Source organism: Manis javanica, chromosome 15 (genome assembly GCF_040802235.1).
Source record: "Manis javanica isolate MJ-LG chromosome 15, MJ_LKY, whole genome shotgun sequence".
Lineage (NCBI taxonomy): Eukaryota > Metazoa > Chordata > Mammalia > Pholidota > Manidae > Manis > Manis javanica.
The window spans coordinates 20,034,125-20,054,283 of NC_133170.1; positions in this window are offsets into that span (position 1 = coordinate 20,034,125).

Below are 20,159 nucleotides of genomic sequence, written 5' to 3' on the forward strand. Positions count from 1 at the left end.
CCTCATCTCTCACTGTGACAAAATGGAGGCCCCAGAAAGGGAGAGACTAAGCTCCTTTTATTAATAAGAAAAATCCTCTTAGACCCAATTTCAGTGTGGGCCTGACACTCCACCTAGAAATCTTGGATCCTCTCATTGGAGCAGAGACAGTCCCTGCTCTGGGTCCAGCACAAGGTGGGGGAAGCCACACTCCCCTCCGCATGCAGCCCACATGGAAGCAGCTTGTCCACCCAGCACAGGGCAGCAGGGACACGCCTCAGGCGATAGACTTCCCGGAGTGCTCAGCCTTAGCCTAGGCTTCCATCAGTTCAAGCTGGAAACAGCAGGCTTTTTTGTAGCAACACAAGGAGAAAATTTTACTCACCCTTTGTGAGAAAAGGGGAAACCTCTGAGAAGGCAGAGAGAATGATGACTGCATGGAAACTGGGCTGTCCAGCTGAGGAGGAAATGGAGCTCAGTGGGAGGCCACCCCATGCAGACATTCATGCTCAGTCCCTCTGTATGTGGGGAGACTGTGTCACCCGCTGCATGAGCTCCAGGTCTCATTGCTGCCATCTGGAAACGCTTGGAAATGACAGTGGAGCAACCAGGAGAGACACTGGTGGGCCCGCCAGCTCTGGGGGGCAGTGGCAGGTGGGTTCAGAAGTGGGGAGACAAGGACTTCCTCCGTTCATGCAGCTGGCTGACAAGAGGCTTGGAACTGTTACCGTTGAGGGAATAGGAAGTGAGGCAGAGTCCAAACCTGTCTGTCAGGGGCTCAGGGCTCACGGAGAAGACTCAGTGAAACCTGCTTGGACTTGCAGCCTGCCCAGGGGCAGCCAACGGGGTGACACGCTGCTAGGGACAAGCCAGGCTCACTTCCCATGTGACAGGCTGAGAGGGATTTGTGGGCAGCACTCACTCCTCTCGGCTTCACTCCCCTCCGTTACCCTTACTGCGCACACTGCATACAGGGCATGGTATATATTTTACTTGTTTGTCTTCTGTCTTCCACCACTGCAGGGGAAACTCCACAAAAGCAGGCTTTTCAGTGCATTTTATGCCTAGCATGCAGTGATAACTCAATAAATACATTTGGAATGTGTGGTTAAATGAATGAATAAAAGATGCCTCTATTGTAAGACACTAGAAGTCATCTTTTTGAGTGAGCATGGTAAGTATTACAGACTGTTTTATTGCTTTACTAACTCACTAGTATCTGGTGACACGGGTGAGAACTGTTCAACTACAGAAAGAGGCCAGAAATCCAGATTGTAACTTCGTTTTCCAGCACACAAAGTCTAATTCAGCTTTTACCCTGAAACTTGAGGAGTCGTTTTGCACAAAGCACTACTTCTAGGAACAGGAGGAATTTCATGTCACTGTCTCTTGCTTCCAAGGCATCATAACTGGGAAGTATTCTTTCTCTGTTAACCAAGATAGATAAGCTTGGTCATCAGCATCCCTGGAATCCAAAGATCCACAGCTGATTAGTTCTGACTTTTTTTTTTTAATATATTTTACCATATCTGAAACCAGGTTGTCTGTTACTAACATGGTATCTTGCAACCTCAGGGAGGTGCGGGGCTAGCAGCATCTATGACATCGTTATTTCGTTACTGTTCTCTATGCATGTGCAAAGTGTGCAAAGTTCCTCCCTTTTTGCAATTTCTGTCACTGCTACTTCAATCGCATATTGCTACTCTTTGTGGACAAAGAGTACACTGCGATTTGGCTTCCAGATGGAAAGTTATTGCATATACACAGATAGAGGGACAGAATATTGGGGCATAAATTTGATGATACTGAAGTAAATGTTTGGTTTCGGAAGAACGACAACAATTCTTTATTTTCTGCAAAGCAGCACCAAGTGCTTTACGAGACATAAAGAAGGAAGATACCCAATAGTAGACAAAGCTTGGATGTATTGACTCACTGATGTGTGCACAAAAACTGGCATCACCAAACAGGTGGCACCATTTTCAAATTTTGCTGAAACGTTTTAGCAACTTAGAAGAAAATTCCAGAAGGAAATCTTTTAAGAAATTCTGCATCCCAATGATCCTGATGGTACAGAAGTTGACATTGTATGGAAAACACAGATGTTGATAACTCTCGAGTTGAAAACAATTTCAAAAAGATAAATTCTCAATGTGTAGCAGTGTTAGGAATTCTTAACCAAACTTTTTGGCTTACATTTTCTTTTTGATATACACATATCGGTAATATAAAGAAAACACTAATTATGTTTAAATAAACTAAAAGAGCCTTTTAAAAAGTATGAAATAAAAATTTAATGCATTGTGTCATAACTTAATTGGCAGCATTTTTTCCTCTGGTTCATAAAATCATGGTAAGTCTTCAAATTTATGATATGCTAGATTTGATGTAATATGGTATCTCATATTTTATACTCTCATCCCCCTATTTTATCTAACTTAATTATTTAATACACTTTTTAGGTTCTTAAACAATACCCGCAGTCATTGAGTTCATGCACTTACATTTTACAAACACAATTAATAGCCTGGTAAAATTAACTCAGAGCTGTGGTCCACTGCTTCAGGACTGATCTGGGAGGTTTCTGTGATGACCTATTGTGAAACTGGTTTATATGTGACATTCATGATGAAATCCTAGCAGTTTAACTCTTGAGTGAATGCAACATAATGTTTTTTTAAGGTGTTATTGATATACATTCTTATGAAGGTTTCAGATGAAAAACAATGTGGTTACTACATTCACCCATATTATGGAGTCCCCCCCATACCCCATTGCATTCACTGTCCATCAGTGTAGTAAGATGCCACAGAGTCACTATTTGCCTTCTCTGTGTACACTGTCTTCCCCATGACCCCACGCATACCATGTGCATCAATCATGATACCCTACAATCCCCTTCTCCCTACCTCCCCACTCGCCCTTCCCCACACTTCCCCTTTGGTAACTGCTAGTCCCTTCTTGGAGTCTGTGAGTCTGCTCCTGTTTTGTTCCTTCAGTGTTGCTTCATTGTTGATTCCACAAATGAGGGAAATCATTTGGTACTTGTCCTTCTCTGCCTGGCTTATTTCACTGAGCATAATATCCTCCAGCTCCATCCATGATGTTGCAAATGGTAGGATTTGTTTCTTTCTTATGGCTGAAGAGTATTCCATTGTGTATATATACCACCTCTACTTTATCCATTCATCTACTGATGGACACTTAGGTTGCTTCCTTATCTTGGCTATTGTAAATAGTGCTGCAATAAACATAGGGGTGCATATGTCTTTTTGAATCTGAGAACTTGTATTCCTTGGGTAAATTCCTAGGAGTGGAATTCCTGGGTCAAATGGTACTTCTGTTTTTAGTTTTTTTGGGAACCTCTGTATTACTTTCCACAATGGTTGAACTAGCCGACATTCCCACCAGCAGTGTAGGAGGGTTCCCCTTTCTCTGTATCCTCGCCAACATTTGTTGTTCTTAGTCTTTTCGATGCTGGCCATCCTAACTGGTGTGAGGTGGTATCTCATTGTGGTTTTAATTTGCTTTTCCCTGATAATTAGTGATTTGGAGCATCTTTTCACATATCTGTTGACCATCTGAATTTCTTATTTGGAGAATTGTCTGTTCATATCCTCCATTCATTTTTTTTGTTTTTGAGAGGGCATCTCTCATATTTATTGATCAAATGGTTGTTAACCACAATAAAATTCTGTATAGGGGGGTCAATGCTCAATGCACAATCATTAATCCATCTCAAGCCTAATTCTCGTCAGTTTCCAATCTTCTGAAGCATAACGAACAAGTTCTTACATGGTGAACGAATTCTTACATAGTGAATAAGTTCTTACATGGTGAACAGTACAAGGGCATTCATCACAGAAACTTTCAGTTTTGATCACGCATTATGAACTATAAACAATCAGGTCAAATATGAATATTCGTTTGATTTTTATACTTGATTTATATGTGGATCCCACATTTCTCCCTTTATTATTATTATTATTTTTATTTTTAATAAAATGCTGAAGTGGTAGGTAGATGCAAGATAAAGTTAGAAAACATAGTTTAGTGTTGTAAGAGAGCAATTGTAGATGATCAGGTGTGTGCCTGTAGACTATGTGCTAATCTGAGCTAGACAAGGGCAATAAAACATCCATGGATGCAGAAGTTTTCTCTCAAAACAGGGGAGGGGTGAGGTTCTAAGCTTCACCACTGTTGTTCCCCGATTTCTCACCTGATGGCCCCCCTGCAACTGTGCCTGTTTTAGGTTGTTCCTCCCTTGAGGAATCTTACCCGTCTCTGGCTAACCAGTCATCTTCCCCTCCATCCATTTTTTAATCAGGTTACCTGCTCTTTGGTTGTTAGGGTGTGTGAGTTCTTTATATATTTTGGATGTTAACCCCTTGTCAGATATGTCATTTACAAATGTATTCTTCCATACTGTAGAATGCCTTTTTGTTCTGCTGATGGTGTCCTTGCTGTACAGAAGCTTTTTAGCTTGATGTAGTCCCACGTGTTCATTTTTGCTTTTGTTTCCCTTGCCCAAGAAGATGCATTCAGGAAAAAGTTGCTTGTGTTTATATTCGGGAGATTTTTGCCTATGTTGTCTTCTAAGAGTTTTATGGTTTCATGACTTACATTCAGGTCTTCAATCCATTTCGACTTTACTTTTGTGTATGGGGTTAGGCAATAATCCAGTTTCATTCTCTTGCATGTAGCTGTCCAGTTTTGCCAACACCAGTTGTTGAAGAGGCTGTCATTTCCCCATTTGTATGTCCCTAGCTCCTCTATTGTGTATTAATTGACCATATATGCTTGGGTTTTTATCTGGGCTCTCTAGTCTGTTCCACTGGTCTATGGGTCTGTTCTTGTGCCAGTACCAAATTGTCTTGATTACTGTGGCTTTGTAGTAGAGCTTCAAGTCAGGCAGCATAATCCCCCCAGCTCTATTCTTCCTTCTCAGGATTGCTTTCACTATTCGGGTCTTTTGTGGTTCCATATGAATTTAAGGACTATTTGCTCTAGTTCTTTGATGAATGCTGCAACATGTTTTAATAGCAAAAAAATAAAAAATAAGAAACCCTGGTCATGAGGTAGTATTTACCACACATCTGAAACATCAAAGAAATGGCTTCCAGTCTAAATGTCGTCTACAGCATGTAAGCTACAGCATGTAAGTAGAATCCTTAGCTACTTAGAAAAACCTACCAAATTTCTTTCTCAGAAAACCAGCATTTCATTCCTAGAAGGCAGGGTTGGTGTCAGCTGAAATGATTCTATTTTATTCCTCACTAGGTACTTTACCTGGCACAGTGCCTGGCACTTAACAGTCAATAAATGTATTTGAATGGGTGAATAAAAATCACCTCTGCTCAGGCTACAGGGGATTACACACCAATCCTCAGTTGTTAGAGAGACCATGTAGTGAAAAAAGCATGGAATTTGGAAGAAGACAGATTTGCCTTCTGGCCACTTGTTAAAGGTAATAGAACATATTCACTGGGTCCCTGGGAAGATTAATTAATGTAATACCTATAGAGCACTTAGAGTGAGTAAAGATTATATAGAATATGCTAGAAATGATAATTATCCTTGTTGTTATGGTGGAATTTGGCAAACACTCTTAGAAATACACTAAAGGTGGAATAAACTTAGAGTAGATTGACTCAAGACCTCACCCACCAGTAACAATGAGATTCTTTATGTATTGCTAGAGATTGGGGACTGGATAGAGCAGCTTGCAGAATGCAGAGTTAAAGCAACTAGAAAGGGACAATCACACAGCCCATGACATAATTAAAATTATAGGTAATGCTTAACACTCACACTGTCCAATATGGTAGCCAAAAGCAATATGTGGTTATTGAAATCAAGGTTTTAGTTAATTAAAACTAAATACATTTTAAAATATGGTTCCTCAGTCACACTGGCCAAAGGCTAGTGACCACATGTGGCTAGTGACCAACATAACGGACAGTACATTTCCATCACTGCAGAAATTTCTATTGGATGACATTGCTTGAGACAATAGTCTCTAAAATGTCTTGTTACCCATGGAAATTGTCACAGATCACCCATGAAAACGCGTGTGGAATTTCTTGCCTCTTAACATCTGTTGGGAAGCAGTTCTGGCATCTAACCAATATTATTTGTCAGTGGGAGACACTGTGATGGAAGAGCACTGCGTGGGACGCAAGATCTGAGCTTCAGCTCTGACTTGAGCAATATCCAAGCCACTGGCTTGACCACATCACTTTACCTTCTCCTTCCTCAGTTTCCTCATCTTTAAATGAATTAGTTGAGCTGGATATCCAAGTCAGAGAGCTCTCTCCTACTTGGAAATTCCAGTAAATAACTGTTGGGCCCATGCCATCTGCCATGTTACAGCTGTGCAGAACTCCAGTGTTGTAAGCAGAGATGTCATGGACTGAATGTTTGCTCTCTACCCACCCACATGCCCAAATTTGTTTGCTCAGATCCTACACGTGGGGCAGTGGAATTAGGAGGTGAGGCCTTTGGGAGGTAATTAGGTCATGAGGGTGGAGCCCTATTGAATGGAATTAGTGGCCTTAGAGGAGAGACCCCAGAGAGCTCTGTCACCCCCTTCCACCATGTGGGGACAGAGCAGCAGGGTAGTAGTCTCTGGACCATGAAGTGGGCTCTTGCCAGACACCAAACATGCCAGTACCTTGATCTTGGGCTTCCCAGCCTCCAGAACTGTGAGAGGTAAAGGTTTGTTCTTTATAAGTCAATCAGTCTATGGTGGTTTGACACAGCAACTGGGAAGGGCTAAGACAGGGATGAACAACAAAATAGGACTTTCTTCTGTCGTGACATAGAAATCTCTACCATCAACCTCCCTCCTAGAGTGGCCCCATGTATTGTGAATATATTTTTCTTGGTAATGATTTTACTGTTATTATTATCACTCTCCGTAGATTATGTGTTCCTTTAAAGTGGGATCCTGCCTTTTTCATCATTATTTCTCATGTACCTAGTGTAGAGGAAAACTCAAAATGTTAGTGGATGTGTGAACAAAGATGGACCACATTCTGATCTTTTGTGTCCTCATGATTGAAGTCCCCTGTAATGGGTAACGGAAAGCCATTTGCCCAGAGGAAGTGGAAGATCTGGAGTCCAGGACCAGGTCAAGCTGACTCCGAAGCCCATCGTCCTTTCATTCAATCGCACTGCTTTGTCAAAGTCCCTGTGCTTTTGCGATTTTAATTTTTTCCCTCCTGGTGTTGACTCTATAGATTTCAGACCTGGTGTTTTGTCTGGTTTTTTAGCGTCTTTGAATTCATTAGACTCAGGCTGGCATGGTCTACATTCACACCCCCAGTGCCTCTTAAGCCCTAAGGTCAGCCTGATCCCCAACATAACCACTGAGACAAAACTGTTTAAAACCTCAGTGATTTTAGCAAGAATATAGTAGGATTCCTAGGTACCTGCTGTATCCCCATTTATCCTCCTTCCCGCCACTTCCAAAATATATAGCCAGGGCCAAAGAAAGGTCAACACTTTCAATGTGCTCAGAGATGAGTCAATGTATTAATATTAGTTAATGTTATCTCCCTAGTCAATGTATTAATATTAATTAATGTTATCTCTTATATCATCTGTTAATATTCTCTTTACAAAAGAAATGCACCTCTCTTTTTCCCTCTGAGAAATGAGAGAGAAAATGAGCAGCTCTAGAAAATGAAAAGCGAGTGAGCACTGACCCCTGCTGCTCCATTCTCCATGATTTCGTCCTTTCCAGGTGTTTGAGCTTGTGTAATACATCTGCTTCTGGAATCTACGGATGAGCCGATCTCCACTGCCTACATGCCTGTTGTGGTGGGGAGGGGGAAAAACAATCCACCTTTCTCCTAAATTCAGGAGCACCAGTGGCTGGCTACTTTAAAAAGAATATTTCTTAGCAAGACAAAATTGTAATCAGAGAACAGTACTTCATAAACTAATTAAATTTGTGTTAATTTTTGTAATTGTATGGTACTTTTTTGTTTCAACTAATACCTAAAAACACATGGGCTGAGTTGACATAGCCTGTGGGATCCTCAGTTTTGTGGAATTTGTTTGGGTGAGATGGTAAAAACAATCAAACTTAAGATAGATTCAGATTGGCACAGCTTCCAGACCAGATGAGCCCCTCTGTTTTCTGCCTCTCTGCACCATCTCAGGAATGGGCTTCATTTCTATTCCATCTTTGCTGGGATGTGGAGCTTTGATCAGAGCCCAATCTAGCTGGGAAGGCTCTTCCCAATTCAATCTGTAACTAAGAATATTCCTTCCCAATGGCACCAAAGTCACACACGTCTCCTCACAGGCCCCACCTGTTCCCATCCGTAACTCTCTGGACTGGCTTCCGATCTGTATCTCCCTGTGCCATTCGACTGAAGAATTCTTCCGGCTGACCATGCATGCTGCTCTCCTTCAGCATCACCAATTATTCTAAGCTAGCCTCTTCCACTGAGCCTCTTCTCTTGGTCCCTTGACAAGTGGCTGTAAGGTCTCAATGGCCTTGAGAAATTTTCTTCAATACGGCAGTTTCCTGTGAATGCAAGAATTACCAATGCTTGTCTTAAAAGATTCTTCTAGCTTCTTAAAATATGTCTCTCTTTTCCTGACTTAAGATTTCCTCTAGTTGTTAGCTTATTTGCAGGGTGGAGACACCTAACCTATGGTGGGCCTGAAGTCTAGTTGAGCCTTCCTGGGCACCAGGCTCTCTTTGATATCTCACCCAGGCGGAGTCTGGCAGAATCTCCCACCGAAAAAGGAGACTAACCAGGAAGACACATTTCTCCTCTACAGGTGGCATTTCTAGTCACTTACTGAACTGTGGTCACTTGGGATTTAAATTGAACTCCATGATCCTCCCCTGAAGATTAATATTTAATTAATGAATTATTTATTGAGGAGCATCACAACTTGGCACTGTAAGAAAATGCACAAATAAACCATAGTGGGTGTGCCCCAATGTGGCCTGTAGTCTAGTAGGTGAGGTGTGCTGTATCCACAGATAACTGCACCATATGCAAGAGGAAGTGGAAATACTATGGATGAGATACAACTTGCTAAGGGATCCCAGAAGGGAGCGAGTACTTATCCACTCATAGAAGTCAGAAAAGTCTTCCTCTGAGCCTGTGCTTCACGGATGGTAGAATTTCAAGATGATGCTATCAGAGCAAAGGTCCCCAGATGAAGGTAATATCCCAGGTTAATACAGGGGCATTTGAGGGTATCAGTAAGTCTTCCCACTGGGCTGGAAGATGGGTTTGATGAAAAAGATGGAAAAGGAGATTGAGAACAGAGCTTATGGTTTCATGAAAGTCAGAAATTTGGGTTTTATATTTACATAATATAGTGTCATGCTGATGGCTTCTGACTAGGGAATAATCTGTCCTGTGATTTAATTACCTGGCAAAGAATGTACGAGAGAAGTGGTAGAAGAAGACTGGATGCGTTAATCGGTTTAAGCGAAATAAAATAAAAAAAAACAGAACTGAAATCTCAGTAGCTTAAACAGAGTTTATTTCTCATCCTTATACATGGCCACACCACGTGGGCAGGGGCTCTGCCCTCCCACATCTTTGTCAGGGATCTGATTCTCTGGAATGATGCAACTCTCCATTTTAGGAGAGTTCAAAAGGGACAAAAGGGAATGTTCACTTCTGCTTGTATCTTGACTCATACGTGCTCAGCCAGGGAAAGTTACATGTCTACACCTTACTTCAGGGAGGCATTGAGCCCGGGGTGAACAGTAGTAACAGCACAATTATGGTGAGGAATAGTCATGTCCCCCCACTCTTGGAGAGGGGACATAAGTCAAGAGACAGGCACTGCTGTCCAGGGTATAGAATGGTGGCAGAGGACATGAAAAGGAAGGAAATAATTAATGATATGATAGAGAGAGTCAACAGGATTTGGATGCATAAGCCAAGGAGAAAAGTCCTGGAGTTGGTGCTAAGCTTCTGAATGTGTTGGTTATAAGGTTCTGGTCTAAGAACAGGAATATGTGAAAACTGCCCTCAGATCACCTGTCCTTGTCAATAGCACCAAGAAAATGGGGGACCTTCTCCACTGGAAAAGTATGTATTCACCAAAGGTATCTTTCAACAATTTCACTCAGAAGGCTGAATAATATAATTTGTGGGCACTGAAGTCATAATCAAAAATAAGTTTACAAAAGGAAAAAAGAATATGTTTCCAGAAATAATCATATACCTTCAGCTCTTGATTATCCTTAATGGAGGGATATGAGAGCTATTATATGCATATAATATTCTTAAACTTATATGTGAATTAAGAAATAGTATCTGATATTTTAGGGACTGGATACCATACTTTCTACCTGTAATAAAGGTAATTGTAAGGGGCCAACTCACAAAGTACTGAAAAGATCACTGATGTCATTATTTTGACTTTACATTTCATGCCAGAGATTATGTTACTCCTACAGCTAATCAGCCCAGAATAAATGACTCATACATTTTGATACATTGGGCTTTTCTTTTTATACCTTTTCTAAAATGTGAGACTTGAGGGGTGTTCAATTCTCAGGTCTGATAAACACCAACAATGAAAAGGTGTCAAAACCTATTCTGTTAATAAGCCATCATAACTTTTATCTGACTCTTAGTAAACAGTCAAGAGAATGACCCTCTTCCGTTTGTTTCCTTGGATTTCTGCACTAAATCCAATTTACAGGCCACACACAAGTGGATGAAGTCAATGATCTTGTTTGCCAAGAAAACATCAATGAGTCTGTTATTGGTTTCCTTCTGTAGAACAGTCTTCGACTCATGTGGCTTCAGTCATGACCTTTAATTCCAGAGTGGTCCTATCTAGGGGGGATACCAAAAAATGGAGCGAAAGAGACAAACTGTATTCTTGGGAGAATAGGTGCCACCACTCCTTCCACCCATTTTTCCAGACTTAGCAAGTAGGACATTGGCCTCATTGTGTAGGTAAATGGCCTATACCCTCCTTCCCTAGCTTGTGCCATGAAGGAGTCTCCTTTAAATGCCCCTATGCCAAATGGAAGCACTATGGAAAGTTGCTTAGTTGCACAGTCAGGTTGTGTGTGGGCCATGGGCCGTGGACCTTGACCTTCTGTATGTATTCACTTGTACACAGCTGCCAGTAGGAATCAGACAAAACTGCTTTGAATTGTCCTTTCTCAGGGCTGCCTTTCCACAGAGACAGACTCTGCTGAGGCGTTTTTGAGCTGAGTCCAGCAGACCCAGAAAATATGGTAAATGAGTGAGCCAGGATTTCTGGCAGAAGAAAGGAAACCAGCTTTCATGCTCAATGAGGGGCCTATCACAAATAAAATCCAAGTGCATCAGGCCACAGCTGAGAAAATGCCAAGTTAGTTGGAACCCGTGGTTAGCTTTCTACACCATCAATAGACATGGAAGTGCTGCCACAGTGCCCTCAGCCTACGTCGTCAGGGCTGACCGGAGCACCAATCCTTCAGCCCAGCCTCGGAGATGAGCAGGGGCTCAAGGAAACAGCAGGGAGGAAATAAGGATACATTAAAGCAGAGAAAGGCTCATCTATTTAGCATTAGTTTATAAAAGCATCTGCTATCACCAAGGCAAGGTAGAACTGTGCCTCCTCCCGACCGCTTCCGGCTTCACTGGGCATTCTCAACACAGCCCTCTTCCAGCTTGTCCTTAATGTTCATTTGCAGCTTATTGTTATCAACGTAGGGGCCTGGAGACAAGCACTCAGGAGCTGCATCCTGCACCACTCCAGGAAGAAGAGGCTTACTGTAGGCTCTACCAGCGCCCCAGCTGCTGACATGGAGGAAATGACCCGAGACACCACGCAACATGACTCGCCGGTTCCAAGCCATCCCACCTCCTTCCGGCACTATTTGCCTGTAAGTTCAATCACTCTTAGTTGCTGGTAGATCTCTGTAGAATTACTGTGACCTCAGTTAGTCATTTGGACATTGGTTTGGTGCTCCATAAAGCAATGAGGGCTTGGCAAATTTGAGAAGTTAACTCTGTTCTCCTAGGTTGGAGTTTATGTGTATGAGCTGTAGAGGTCTACAGCAGTGCCCAGAAGGTATTTCTTAAATTATCTCCTTTTCATCTGAACCTCATTAGGAAAGCTTCTCCTTTAAAATTCAAAATTATTGGAATTCAAACCTACCAATTACTTGTAACTCCTTTAATCCAGTTGTCTTCCTACTAGCTAAGAGGTTAGTAGTTTTACTGGGGTTGGCAGTTTTCACCTGGTAGGATGGGCCAAGCAGAACTACCCTAATTGGGGATTTTGGCTGTTCTAGAGAGCAAGACAGTACAAGATACTGGAGGTGAGTTGGAGAGGTGAGAAAAGGGAATTAGCAAAGACAGACTTTGCCTATTTTTCATTTTCATCTAAGTTCCGGTGTTTATACTAGACCGTAAGTCTCTTGTTTTGTTTGTTTCTTTTGTAGCCTCCATAGGTGTTGTCTGGTCTACAGGGAAGAAGTAGCTGTTGATGCTTGAAAATGCTGCCAAAGGCTTTGGAGTAGTAGAATTTTCCCTGCCATCTTCATACAGGACACATTGTTCTATGAGATGTCCATGCCTTGGTGGCTGTAACACATCCCAATAAAGAATCACAACTTTGTAAGTACGACTAAAGAACTTCAAATCTGGCTGAAGTCTCCCAGAACATTCTAAGTCATTTTCTAGAATGCTCTACCTGCTGCCATCAAATGACCGCCGAAGACTTCCCTGGGGTTGGTTTCATGAAATGCCAGACACACTGAGCCATATGTACTGTGCTGTTGGGACTCAGGGCACTCAGGGTGTCCTTGTAGAAGAAAATATTTCTGGGCTCTTGGCATGAACTTATTCTCTCTTATTCCATTACTGGCTCTCTGTTACCAGAGTGTTAGATTAGGTGGCACTGGGGTGGGAGCTCCTATTTCTCCCACTTTTCAGATGAGGAAATGGAGGGGCAAGGAAATCAAATAATTCGTGTAAGGTCATGTAGCTAGAAGGTAGCCAAGCCAGAATTTGAACTTGGGCAGATTAACTATTGAACGCACACTCTTAACTACCATTCAGTCCTGTGTCCCATGGTGCCAGGTTTGAATTTGTTCCTGTCGAAGCCCATTGCTCCAGGTACCTACAGGGCTGAAATGTCTGCACCAGTCTCTTTGGAAACTTAGTTGGAATTGTCCTCTATTTACTTTTCCTTAGGCCACAATGCCTTCATTTACCAGAGATGCCTAATCTATCCAAACTATTTTATCTGATTTCCTAAACACTAAATTCTCTACTCACTGGCAGAGCCAGAGATACACAGTCTGTCTTCTACATTTATACAAACAAAGCACAAATCAAGCAGTGTATTTGTAAGAGAAAATCTTGAGAGATATTATAAAATCAGTTGAGATAGGACTCCATCCCTACAGCCACGGACACCTGTCTCCATCCATGTTAATAATGATACTCATGAGGGATGAAAAATTGGATAATAGCAAAGTGTGTTTGAAAAGCTAAAGGGAACTTACCAGTAAATGATGGTCTGTTACTTATACTGATACTATTATAAGGGACTTACTGTACTTGGTAATTTAAAAATGGTCTCTTTGGTCTCCAAACTGGCAACCCATGGTATATATGGTAACTCTGTTGGCCAGAATATTGAATTAACACAATAATGTAAATGGTAATACTGACAGATAGTTTTAAATAACTTAAGAATTACTTTCATAATTGATGACTAGCAGATTAATAGTATTCAGAGTACAATTTCATAAAATTAGGTGGCTTTCTTCCCAATTCCTAACAAATTCTTATATATTTCTAAAACTGTACATATAAGACCCATGCCACTTGGTTTTCTACAGAGGGTCAGGGCCCCCAGAACAAGCCGTAGAGTCAGCACGAAGGAGAGGCTGAGAACCATGCTTGGAATCATGCAGTTTGTTCTGCTCTGGCTCCTCTGTTTACTGTTTGACATTGGCATAAACCCCAGTTTCCTCATCTGCAATATAGTGCCTATCTCATAAGGTTTTTTGCAAGAATTAAATGAAACTAAACATTTCAAGCACTTAGGCACATGGATAAATATCTCAGTGTGAGATATTATTACTTGAGGAATATTAAGAAGGGATATTTTCCTTTTGGTTGCATACTCATGTTTGATCCCTTTCCTAGCATACTCCATTCAGTACACCAGAGAATATAAATTATACTGAAATGGTACATCCTCATATTTCCCCTATAACCTCACAATCAAATTTCTCCCAACTTTTATTTCAAAAAGCTCCAAACCTACAAAATAATTGAAAGAATATTACAATGAAGTTTCATTCATTTCACTCCTATTCACTAATGGTGTGCATTTTGCCATGTCTGCTGTTATCTCCACATCCTCATCTTCCCTCTCTGACCCCACCCAAATGATGTGAAAGTAAATTGCAGACATCATGATCAGAATTTGCCCCCAAATGCTTTAATAAGTACCTCCTAAAAGCACCTTTATAATTCTCAAGAAAGTTAACAGTGAGTCAGGACTCTTTTCTAATCTATACCTCGTATTCAATTTTTCAATTCTCCCATTCTCTCATGTCTTATCCAGCTTTTTTCCTTCATTTGACCCAACATCCAAAGATCATACATTGTGTTTAGTTGCTGTATCTCTATACCCTCTTTTAATGAAGAATAGTCCTCTGCCTTTTTTTTTTTAATCTTTCAAAACATTGGCATTTTAAAGAGTTCAGGTCAGTTATTCTGTAAGATTGTCCCACAGTTGAGATTTATATGACTGTTTTTTCATAACTAGATTAAACATTTTTGCCAAGAGTACTCCTTGGCTGATGTTTTGACCTTTTAGTACATCAAACTGGGAGACATAGAATGTCAGTTTGTCCCATTATTGGTGATGCTGAATATGTTCAGTTGGTTGAAGAGATGGCTTCTGTATTTCTCCATTGCACAGTGCCACATGTTTTCATTTGTAACTAATACATAATCTGTGGGGTGAAACTCTGGGACTGTGTGATATCTTGTTGCAATGACACTTACCCAGTAGTTTTATTACCCATTGATGATACTTGCCTAACTTACTTCAGTGATTATAAAATGGTTACATTATAGTTGTACCATTTCTTCTATATTTATTAGCTGACATACTTCCATGAAAAGAACCCATCTCCCTTTTTTGGAATAATATTCTGGATTCAGGGATTCTTTTTTTTTTTTATTAAGCATCTTATTATAATCCATTCCTATTATTACTATTATTTTTATTTTGATGCTTGAATTTTACAACAATTTGGCCATTGTGAGCTTCTTCAAGTTGCCTTCTTTTTACTTTTGACACATTCCCATCAGTTTTGAGCAGTTCCTTGCTTTCTGGAACAGCATATTCCAGAACGTGAACTTTCCATGCCCCAGAACTGGAATCCGCCGAACAGGACCCCTGGCGCCCTGGCTCCTTTTTGTGGCAAGTGTCTAGTCTTACGTGTACTCAAGACTGATTAATAAAAATGGATACACACGTAGGTCATTAGCTAATAGAATGTCACTTTTAACCTAGTTAGTAACAGGCATTTTGGAGGCCACCACATTTTGCAGGGTTGGGCTTCACCCTGGGGAAGCCTCTGGGGTTTGCTCGGGTGGCTTTTTTGCTTAGTAGAATTTATCCAAGAGGATCTGAAACAAAGCCTAGGGCAGGATCATTTTGGCTGATCAAATTATTATATAATTTGATGATTTGACTTGTTACCTAGTGGGTTTTACCCAATACTAATCAAAGCCATAACTGAGCCATAAAGAGCTGTATATATGCTGTGTGTACATACAATACAATACAAAAGTTCTTAAATCACATACTATATATATATATATATATATATATATATATATATATATATATATATATATATATATATCATTATATATATATATCATATATCATGACATAAATATATATCATTAAATATATATATATATGATATATATATATATCATTAAATATGGAAACTGAGAATCCTTCTAGGCACTCTCAGTTTTTAAAATTCCAATCAGTGTTCAGTGAAGCCTTTGGGCCAAGAGAAGGAGAAGAAGGGCTAAGGTGTCTTCCTGTCTGGCAATCCATCCAGGTCTTTAGCCAAGAAATTCTTTCAGAATTCAAATATGTTCATAAGCTCTGTCTCCACCTTGCCAGCTCGCCTGTATGTCTTTCTTTCAGTCACCTCTCAGATATTTGCCATGGGCATCTTATTTTGGGTTCTTAATGCTCACTTGATTTCCCTGCAGTAGGCAACTGGCGTCCAGCCTGTACTGAATCTTAGAGGACGGTTGGAGGTAAATGTCCTTTTCAGCCCAGTCGTGAAGCTTTCTCTCTTCTCTCCTTGAGGCTAGAAGCATGTGCCTGTTTCCCTCCTCTCATAGGACCCTCATCACTATTTGTCAATATTATTCTCAACTAACCTTTTTCTCTGCATATACCTGAACTTTTTTTCTTTGGAGGTTATTCGGTTGAAGTTATTCAGTGAGTTTAGATTAAAATTATTAGCTCCTGAGTGTCTAGCATGTGTTCGAGCTCACTATAAAATTTACATGCAGCACTGGACTCCAAAATCTTGAATGACCTTGGTCATTTCCAAAATATTATACCTGGTTTTTCTATCACATGTTCTTAGAACTTGTGTGAGCTTTTGTTTATAGAAATAACAGATGAAGTTAAATTTAAAATTAAGCATCTTCTTGTTTCATCCTTCTAGAGTCCACCCAATTCTTATTTTTCTTTGGAATGTCCTAGATGAGTTTGTAGAGACTGAGAACAGCGAGCAGCCCAGACCCCAGCAGTCCCACTGAGCGCTTGGAAGTCTGTTGTCAGATTTAAGGCTGCCTATGTACCAGGTATCAGGCCTCTCCACAGAAATCTGGGGAAGGTTTGCTCTGCTTCCAGGAGTTTTCTGGCTCTCATCCGTCAGTGGGCACCCAGCCTTATTGCTCCACATTCCTCATCACAACAGACATCAAGTCTGCTTGGGATTCATTGTCTCAGAAAAAAAAAGCTGAGATTCTTCAGGAAACCCCTCAGCACCTCTGTGGTACAGGTGCCTGCTGAGGCTTGACAGTTAAACTTCTCAGGTGGTGGGAACAGAAATGATACTGTTGTGATCCTTGAATTACAGGCTGTGGACTCTTCCCCTGTGAATGCAAGTGGGTTGTTGGGAACACAGCGTGCCCTGGCAAGGTATTAATTTTACAATGTGCGGGTCCCATAGCATATGTACCACTCCCCTAATGCAAGGTCTCATCTAGATTTGCTATGAACTATAAGATAGTTCTGCAGTGGACAGTGCCCAGCATGCCAAGGAAGGCATGAGCTAACACATAGAAAGGAGCTGGTCTCGATCTGGCTGCTGTAATAAGCAAGCCAGCAAACACATATGAGAGGCTATTGGCACAGCAACATACTAGTGGGAATCAGTGTGACATGTAAGAAAGACCAGAGTTGGTAATGAGAGGGTCCCACTTCTAGACTTGCATTCCCATGCAATTCAGAATGAACACTGGAGAGAGGAGAAAAAGTCTGGAGGAGAGACCTAGGTTTGGGAGTGCTTGTAGATTGCACTCATGGCAGTGGAGGTGGCACGGGAGGATGGGCCTCTGGTGCAGCGGTCGTAGGCATGATGCCTAACACAGGGAAGAGCTCATTCAACATTAGTTGAAGGAATGACAGTTGATAGAAAGCCTTAATCTAAGAAAAAAGAATGTGTTGGGACCTAATAAGTGATCTTATAAGTAAAATGCAACCAAATGCATAGATGTCAGTGGTTAACTACGCATCCTACGCTGTGTATTCTGTTTCTTTTGGTGAAACCCCTCTCTCTGTCTCTCTTCAGTTCGAAAACAAAGACATAGGGCTACACTGTGGCCTTGGAAGCCTTGATGAAGGAAGGCATGAAATAGCCCTGAGTTTGTGCTATATTCATCCCATAATAATCCTGTGTTTCATAGTAGGTAATACATCTCTCCAGAATATGATTACCCTTCCTTCTGTTGCTTCAAAGACAGATTTCCATGATTATATACATAACATTTATAATGCAAATATGATGATAAGAACCCCTTTTGGCTGATGACAGTAAAGAGCAAATACACTGTAATTATGACATAAAGTGAGATTATGGAAATGTCATAATATTGGCTAGGAACCATTTGCAGATATGATTTTCCTATGTCTCCTCAACCATCTCAAAGTAACTTTTCATGTTCTGGGTTGCACCCTGAGGAGACCAAACCTCTCCCCTTGCACAACACCATGGTGGGGGTGCCCATCAGTCCCACTGCAGATCATGTTATTGGATGAGGGCTCAGAGGACTGGGAACTGAAGCCCAGCATGGCTCTTACCCTATTGAGGAGTAAGCTAATCTATCTACTAGAAATTCAGCTTTGTCTGACGATCTCCCAGGCTACATACTCCGAAAGAGCAAGGGTAACACTTATCTTGCTCACATCTGTAATTTGCTACAATTCTGACATATACTAGCTTCCCATAAATATTTATTGAATGCAAATAAATGAAGGAATGGCTGATCTGGAGGGCCAGAGTAAGGGGCTCCCCTCCCCCCGCGAGTGGATGATAGAGTGTGACTCTGGACACCTTTGCCTCCTGTTCATACATAGGCCCCCTCTCCTGGCTCTAGAACTCCCAGGGCCTAGTCTATGTCCAAGAAGCTTGGGCTGTCTCTCAGCTGATAGTCAGTACAGCTCCTTAACATGTTAGCTGGTAATGGGGCATAAAGCCAAAGATTTTCAGGGAACTCATGAAAGCCTAAAGGAATGGATCTATTTATGGGCTGGGATTGATGGCCCTGTGATCACAATGTCAATATGATCCTCAAATCACACCACGTGGGGGGTCACCATTCTGCCTTCTAATGCTAGCCTGAACCTGTGACCTCCCCAAGCCTCAATTTCTTTATCGTTCTCTTTTCCCTAAGTGGGGGAATTATGCTCTTCTAAGAACTTCCCTTAATAGTTTTTTATTTTTCACATAAACTTTTTATTGAAGTATAACATACTTACAGAGAAGTTTACAGTTCATAAGAGTTCAGCTCAATGAATTTCCCCAAAGAGGCTCCATCTGAATAACCAACACCTAGATCAATAAATAGATCCTTACGAGCACCCCCAAAAACCCCACTCTAACACCACCCAGGAGCCACTCTCCTGACCTCTAATAGCATTGGTTAAGTTTCCCTACTTAGTATTTTAGGTAAATGGAACCCTATGATATATATATACTCTTTTGTGCTGGCTTCTTTTGCTCAATGTTAAGTTTGAAATTCATTCATTTGTTGTGAATAGCAGAAGTTTGTATAATATTCCAATGTATGAACAGTTCTTTCACAATAGTTATTTATCCATTCTACCATTGATGGACATTTGGGTTGCTTTAGTTTGAGAATAGGGATGTTACACATTGTTACATGTGTCTCTTGGTGCCCATAAGCTTGTGCTTGGTGTATATTCCTACAAGCAAATTGCTGGGTTATAAAGCATGTCATGTTTAGCTTTAGTAGATACTAGCAAACAGTTTTACAAGAGATTGTATAAATGTACACTACACCCTGCAGTGTTTGAGAGTCCAGTGGCTCCATATACTCACAATACTTAACACTATAAGACTTAATTGTAGCCATTCTGATGATATATAATGGAATCTTCCAGTTTTGTGGTGTATTTCCCTGACGACTGCTGAGGCATTGCTCCTTTTCGAATGGTTATGAGCCACTTGGACATCCTTGTGAAATACTGTTCAAGTCTTTTGCCCATTTTTCTGGGTAAATAGTTGTCTGTCTTTTTTTTGTAATGGATTTGTCAGAGTCTTTTCTACATTGTGGATGTATTAAAAATATATTGTAAATATGTTCTTGTACTCTGCTTTGCATTTTCTTTCTCTTAATAGTATTTCTGATGAATAGTTATTAATTTTCATGAATCCAGTTTATCTTTTCCCCTTTATGATTTGTGCTTATTTCCATCTAATAAATTATTACCTGTGCCTGGTTTATGCAGCTATTTCTCCATGTTTTCTTCTGGATGCTCTGTGGCTGTACGTTTTGTACTTGATCTACTCCATCTGGAATTGACTTCTGGTGTGTGGGAAATTCATTTTTCCCATTTAGATATACGAGGAAGCCAGCCCCATTTACTGAAAG